The sequence below is a fragment of the Lolium rigidum genome, chromosome 3, assembly GCF_022539505.1.
Source record: "Lolium rigidum isolate FL_2022 chromosome 3, APGP_CSIRO_Lrig_0.1, whole genome shotgun sequence".
Classification (NCBI taxonomy): Eukaryota; Viridiplantae; Streptophyta; class Magnoliopsida; order Poales; family Poaceae; genus Lolium; species Lolium rigidum.
In genome coordinates, this window is record NC_061510.1 from 225,581,441 (window position 1) to 225,588,657 (window position 7,217).

Genomic DNA, 7,217 nt, shown 5'->3' on the forward strand with positions numbered 1-7,217 from the left:
TCGCCACGGCCACCATGTCCAACGCGTAGCCCACACCATGCTGAGATCGCCCGTACTCGCCGTCGATCGTGAGGACGCCGACAAGCCCCGGACAACGCGCGCCCAGGTACGCCCAGGTACGCCGCGAGCGGCATGGGCGACGTCACTGGCGCACGGACGCGCGCGCCACGGCCACGCGGTGCTCGCCAAATCTCGCCGTACCCCGACCATATCCACGCGCCGTGGTACCATTCTCGCCATGCGGAGCTCGCCGGACATGCCGACGTCATGCCTTGGCGACCACGGCCGCCGGAGAGGACGAACGCGCCCGCCACGGCCGCGATAGTACGCACACCCGCCCGACCACCGTACGCCACCGTTTACCACGCCGTTGACGCTCCGAGGACCGCGGTGACGTCGTGAACACGACCCCGTCGTCGCCTAGTCCTCTAGCTCACCGGAGAGGCCGCGCCCTTGTCGACTTGCCACCGCACCCACGGCACCCTCTCCCGCCTATAAATAGAGCACCCCTCTCGACGATCCAAGCACACCACCATGATCACCACTCACCACCGCCTCGCTCAGCACCACTAGCCACCTCAATCGTCGCCGGAGCAAGGCCAATCGACGCATCACTGCCGCGGAAGCTCTGCAGCAATCGCCGTCGATCCAGGCCTCGCCAAGCGACGCCGCTGCTACAGGCTGCTTCGCCGTCGTCTACAACGTCCCCAAGCACACTGACCAACCCTAGCTGGAGCCACGGTGAGCCTCCGACCCCCTACCGCCGCCGTGCCAGAGCTCCCCTCTCGCCGTCGACGACGATGAACGTGCACCGTTAGATCCTGTTCTAATCCAACGCGTCTCATTGATCCATACCGCTTCGGCGTTAAGCGTCGCTGATGGGTGGAGCCCACTGTCAGGCGGCCCGTGCGTGCACAGACGCATGGTGGGCTGGCCTTGGGCCGTTTTTAAACGTTTCGGCCCAGTTAGCTTTCCCGCGTAGCCCAGTAATTCAAATTCGAATTTTCCAAATCCATTTAATTTCAATACTGGCTCCAACTTTGAAATTCAATAGCATCTGTTTGGCTTGGCCAAATTTAACAAACTTTATATTGTTAGAAAGCTATGGAAAAGTTCTACAACTTGCCACTGGTCTCACCTTGAGATCTGTTGTAGAAATAATGTGACAAAAAGATCAAGCCAGAGACTTTTGCACATTCAATAAATTCTTAAAAATCAACCAAAATAGATATTAAGTTAATTCCAACTCCTATAGCTCACATTTGACTTACACTAATTGTTTCTGCAAGAAAATGGTGTGGTCACTTTGCATGATCATGCCCTAGTTTAATTAATGGACAATATGGCTAGTTTAGTAAGTGATATTGTCCAAAACTATTATATAAATCTTATGAAGTATTTTTTACTTCATTTAAATCTTTGTCCCCAAATGAATTCATGTGATGTTTGCACCCCTGGTCCAAACTCTCCTATATGAACATTTGGAGATTTAAATCATTTGTATAGTTTTTAAATAGTATGAGGTGGTCTACCTCATTTAAATCATTTTCTCCAACAATAATGATGAATGTTTGACTTAGGTCAATATGAATTCATGTATGAATATGGTTGAGAAATTAAACCTTAAGAAGATTTCAATGAGAGGAAATTAATCCTCAAGCACCATATGAAAGTTAATTGTCACATATGAATGAGAGGAAATTATTTTCCTCAAGTCACCCCACCAATGCACTTACTTATTTTATGTGTGTGCCTAGTATAGTTTGTGTGAAGTGATGATGTGTTTAGTATAGCTTTTTGAGCTTGTTTGGTGATTATACTTCGTATTCAAATTTAGACGCTAGCACCGGAGATTATCAAGAGGAAGGAGAATTCTACCCTGAAGAAGAAGGAGAAAACCTAGAGAACTGTAATATCCCAGGTTTAGAGGCAATAAAATGAGAGAACACCAAAGTGTGCATTGCATTCATGCATAGAAAATCCGGGGAATTTTCGCGCTTCAAATAAAACTTACCACAGTAACTGAAGTTTCACTTGACTTGCTGGAATTGAAGTAGATCATCAAGTCAAGCGCTATAAACTTCACTGTGATCTTTGCTAAACCTTGTTTTGGGTAGAGATGATTTGATCTATGTATTAGATCAAATGGAATTAGATTTACACAACACTTAAAAGTTATTAACTACCTTTGTGTGTAATTTAATTCACTTATAAATAAGGTAAACCATAGGGTCTAAAATGCATAAAAGCCACACATTCTTATTTAAATCCTAACTTATTAAATACATTGAATATCATAAAACTAAATCCGTTTACATTACGAATTATAGTCTAAACTATTTGTATAAAATTAACTATGAGTATTTTGAAACTCATATGATCATGCCTTGGTGAAATCAAATCCAACTATCCAAATTTGAGGAATAACCCTCAACTTTGACCTTTTCACCAATATTATAATATAAATCCAATCAAATATAATATAGTGACTCATCAACAATAATAAAACCGTCCACAAGATATTTAGTAGCAAATGCCACTTGGCTATCCAAAATAAATCATATGAGGGGATAATGATCTTGCCACATGGGATGAAAATATCTACATGACTTGCATCCCAAGCTTTGCCACCTCATGCTCAAAGAATTGCTATGGATGAGGGCATGACAACCAAGCACCTTACTCATCAAACCAACACAAGAGTCACCACCTATGTGTCATGACACTAGAGCTTGCCCAAGCCTATAAATAGAGCCACACCCTTCCTCCATTTGGACACCTTGTACCATGCTACAAGGAAACCAAACACTTGAGACCTTCCATGTGAATTAGCTAGGATCAAGATGAAGAAGCTAGGAGGTGGAGGCATACCACAAGATGCGGGTTTATCAGATTTCCTGAAGAACAAGCTACATAAGATTTCAAGGTAGAATTCCTAGGCAAACCATCTATTTAGAGGATCATATCATCATCTCTTGAGTAGAACCTTAGGATATTCCAAGATATTGAGAAGTGAGAGAGGTTATAGATGCTAACCATATCCATGTCTATCCTAGAGAATATTAGAGTAGTATTAAATTCTACTTGTTCAAACCAACCTTTAATCTTGTAGATGAGAACCATGTACCATTAGTGAAACATAACCAAAGCTTATGCTCATATTTTAATCCTAGTTGTGTATCACATTGGTGATCACCACTTAAATCCTAAACTACATTTGAATTCCAACCCATGGATTAACTTGGGTTATAATTAGAACCCTACCATGCCTCATGCCTAGTTAATACTTCAATTAGTGAAGCATCACCAAAACCCTAAACCTTTCACCTAGGAATCAGTTCACATAAAATATGAAACCCTACCTTTCCATCTTAGTAGACCAAATGAAGTAGTGTTCTATAAATTAAACCATCATTAGAAAATGCATTACTACTTATAAACATAGGATCCATCTTAATTAGTTCAAGCTAAAGTTTACTAAAACCAGATTAGTGATTATAGAACTTTCTTAACCATCTTCTTAAAACCTTAGGAATAATTCTCCACATAAAATCATGAACCAATTCCATTTCCTTTACCATTTGTTAAACCCCATAATTAAATTATATGTGAGTAATCACTATGAATAAGCACTAGCACAATAGAATATGTTCACCTTCACATGTTCTCAATTTCAAATCCTTTAAAACAGAATTGATTCCTAAATTTAAAAGGCAATTGAGATGAACCCTAAATCTATACCTATTTTAAATTTTGATTTGTGTCTCATGAGAACATAAAATTAATCAATTATAAAATGGTTGTTTAAAAACAAAACAATACAGTGAGAAACATTATCAAATTGTTTTGATACTCAAATAATTTAGAACCTGCAAAAGAAACCAGAAATCAATTTGAATTCATATAGCAAATTCAAATCAGAATATAAAAACAGAAAATTGAAAAGAAAATAGAAAACAGAGAGAGGGGCTTACCAGGCTTACCTCTTCGTCGCAGCCCAGCACCGCACCCACCGAAGCAGGCCAACGCAGCCCAGACGCGGCCCAGCCCAAAGCCACATACCGATTCGATTGCTTTAAATTTCGTGCGAGAGGAAAAACGACGTCGTCGTCGTCTCCGAGCTCGACAACGCGGAGGCGCCGATAGACGCCGTCTCCGACGAGGATAAGAACGCCGCCGGACGCTGCAGGCACACTCAAAGCTCTATCTAAATGATTCACGTCCGAGCTTATCCTGGAGGAAAAGATCTTCGTCAATAGGAACCCTCCAGACACCGACACCTCTCCGATCATGGCCGTCGCCGTGTCGTAGCCACAGTGCTTCCCCCGACCTATAAAAACTCGAGCGAAGCTCCGTGAAGCCCTTGTTCATCATAGCCAATCCTTATCCTCCCTCGTTTCCTAATTCTTCCTCTAGCCGCAAGTCTCTCGTCGCCGGCGACCTCCATGGCACCGTCGATTGAGAGCATCCCGGAGTTCATGGCGTAGCTCAATCGAAGCGCCTGATCGAGTATAGTCATCTGGAGGAGCAGAGCATCAAGGAGGGCCCGGTACAACGCCAATTTCAGATTTTCCCCTTGCAGCAGATCGCCGGAATCCGCGACGGTGAGCTCGTCTCCGGTCACCTCAAGCCTCACCGAGCCCACCAGCATATTCAGGTGACTCTTGCGCATCTCGTGGACCATCTCGCTCGCTTAATCATCAACCGTAGCCCCGATTTGATATTTGGCCGACGTGCGCCGCCGCAGATGGTGCTCGCCGGAGCAACTCCGGTGACCATTTGGCGGAGGCACCACCACCGTTCGGTTCGGCGTTTAGTCGCTGCGTCGATTAGGCTTAGTCGCACGTCCGCGGGAACCCCTAGCGCCGCCGTCGTCGGGGTCAGCTCGCCGGAGTTGAGCCCCGGGTCGGTCAAACATTTTGACTCGGTCTTGCTCACGTGGCTGCCACGCTGGACTTGGTCCCACTCGTCCGTCTCTCGGAGCTAGATAACCAACCCGGTACATTTAGTGTTTTCGTTTTATTTCAAATTCCAGTAAATTGCTGAGACTTTGCAAAATTCTAGAAAATTCATATCAACTCAGAAAATTTTGAATAATATATCAAAATGTTCACAAAAATAAACTCCATTCAAATAAAATATAAAATAAAAATGTGTGTCAAAATAAAAATTCACTTATTTTTAATTTTCTTAATTATGCCATTTCATTTATTTAAAATGCAAATATGAATTCAATAATTAGTGAAGTTTAAAAATTAAATTTTAACTATTCAGTAACTAAGTAAAATGTTAGGATTAAATTTTATTTACCATATTTACATTAACTTAATTATTAGTAGTAATTCATAAACCCTAATTTGCAATTGACTATTTTCTATTTTCTTTAAATAGTAATAATCAAGAAAATATTAAAAGCCAAAATTATTTTGATAACTCAAAATTTTATAACTTAAACATTCTTTAATTAACAAGTTAATTATTTTAAAACCTAATCACAAATTGTTAAACCCTAATTCTCAATTAAACCTAAATAAAAGTTACCCTAAATATTAATTCTTGTAAAAATTAATAAAATGTTAAACCATTATTAATTTTGTTTCAAAGTAATTAGTTACCACACCTTTATTGCCAATTATAATTTTAGGAGATGTACCATAATTTAGAAACCCTAGTTTCAATATTGAGTAAGACCTTGATCTCATTAATTCATGTGATCACCCTAAATTAGAAACAACTCCAAAACCCTAGTTATGTGTTACATGTGATCATGTGAATTTCACCTTACATAGAGAACCTTATTATGTGACCAACAAATACAAGTCAGGATCTACCAACATAGAGCCAATTCACATGAGTCATCATTTCATGTCTCTAATTCCAATTTAAAATCTATATGATCCACTAGTGCCACCTAAATATAAACCCTAGCTTGTTACCACATGTTAGCACCATTGATCATCAATCCATTATACCATACCATTAGGATCAACCTCAACCATTAAACCCTAGTAGAACTATAATGATGAACCCTAGTACCAACCTTGTGTAGCAATTCACATCACATGCTCCTATTCAACTAAACCCTACTTAGGAAATGATAAGTCACTTAACTTAGAACCATTAGAGATTATTTAGTAAAGCAATTGTGAAGCCATCATAAACCCTAATAGCTAATTTATAGAACCATCTTAAATAACCATCCTTTGATATGATGCTTAGAAGAGACCATAGCAATAAACCTGCCAATACTTGTTATATAGAAACCCATTCTATTTAAGAAACCAACTAGTTCCTATTAGTGAAACTAGATGAACCCAATAGTAAACCCTAGAAAGCGATAGCTCCTATGTATAGTAGATCATATTCATATTTAACCTGTTCTTCAAAAGTTATTCTTTTGAAGTACAAATGTTAATCAAACCTTAGAAGCCCTAATCCTTCTTTGAAATACTCATTAATTCTTAATTAACATGTTCTTCAAAAGTTATTCTTTTGAAGTATAGTATAAGTAATCATCAATCATGTTCTCGTAGAATTTAAAATTAACAACTGTTCTTTACCTATTATTCCACCATTATTCCTTATGTGTATGATTGTTATGATGTCTTATATCACTTGATTATGATGCTAATATAACCAAACCCTAATAAGAACCTTGTTTGAGAACCATTCTAAAAGTGCAACACACCCTAAAGAAATCTGTACAACTCATCAATCTTAAATCATCGGGATTAGGTTACGCTCGGGACGATTGCATTTCATACTATGCATTATAGCATTATTGCCAGCTTCTTTAAACATTGTCCTTACTCGGACGATGATGGTATTTCAGCATTTGGAGTTCTCACGTATCGAAGCTTTTGCCTGCATAATCCTGCAGCCAAGAAAGGCAAGTTCATCGCTTGCTCATGTCATTTGATTATTTGTATCAAACTATATGCAAAGTACTATACTTATCACTCATGCATTGAAAAGCAAAGTATTATTTTACAATTATGAATATGACTATGTGGTGGGCAATGGAACCATGGTATGTGTTGATATGGTGGAGGTTCCATTGCAATGGGTTATATCACCCTAGGATTAATTACCAATGCCGTCCAAGTTGATTCTAGCGCCGTACAAACCGCGTTGACCATGAGATCTATAATGGCTCGGGGAAGCCAGCCGTATCTTTTCCCTTCGCACGCCAACGGATCGGAGAGACGGTGGGGTGC